The sequence below is a fragment of the Muntiacus reevesi genome, chromosome 1 (assembly GCF_963930625.1).
Source record: "Muntiacus reevesi chromosome 1, mMunRee1.1, whole genome shotgun sequence".
Classification (NCBI taxonomy): domain Eukaryota; kingdom Metazoa; phylum Chordata; class Mammalia; order Artiodactyla; family Cervidae; genus Muntiacus; species Muntiacus reevesi.
In genome coordinates, this window is record NC_089249.1 from 78,511,831 (window position 1) to 78,512,517 (window position 687).

The following is a 687-nucleotide window of genomic DNA, read 5'->3' on the forward strand; positions in this document are numbered from 1 at the left end:
TGAAAACTTCAGGCTTCTAATCACAGCTTGATATTTCTGGTAACCAGCTGTTATCCTGGAGTCAGAGATTCATCAATTTCATTAATGTTCTCAAAGATGCAACTTTTGGTTTGATAGATTTTTCCCTCTAATTTTTTTAGGTTTTTTATTTCATTGATTTCCACTGATATTCCTTTCTTTCATTTGCTTAGGTTTTTAATTTTCTCTTCTTTTCTTAACTTTTTCTTTTAAAATATGGAATGCTTTCACCAATTTGCCTGTCATCCTTACCCAGGGGCCATGCTAATCTTCCCTGTATTGTTCCTGCAGTGGCAGGCAGATTCTTTTCCACTAGCGTCACCTGGGAAGCCCTGTATGGTTCCAATGTTAGTATATGTGCTGCTGAAGGGAGCATCCCAACTTCTTAACATTAAAGCTAAAGTTTTTGTTTGAGATCCTTATTCTTTAAAAAATTTTTTTTTGGCTGTACCTTGCGGGACCTTGGTTCTCTGACCAGGGATTGGATCCACACACCCTGAAGTGGAAGTATAAAATCTTAACCACTGCACGATTCTTTATTTTTTTCTAATACAGGTATTTGGTGCTATAACTTTTAAGTATTGTTTCATGGCAAATTATAATTTGTGTGTTTTCTTTTCATCCAAAATACTTTCTATTGTCCCTTTTGATTTCTTCTTTGACCCATGG

At 35.5% G+C, this 687-nt stretch overlaps 1 pseudogene; it reads right to left on the minus strand.

Moving 5' to 3' along the window:
• Positions 1 to 229: 229 nt before the first annotated feature.
• Positions 230 to 306, minus strand: LOC136156781 (U6 spliceosomal RNA; annotated as a pseudogene).
• Positions 307 to 687: the final 381 nt, after the last annotated feature.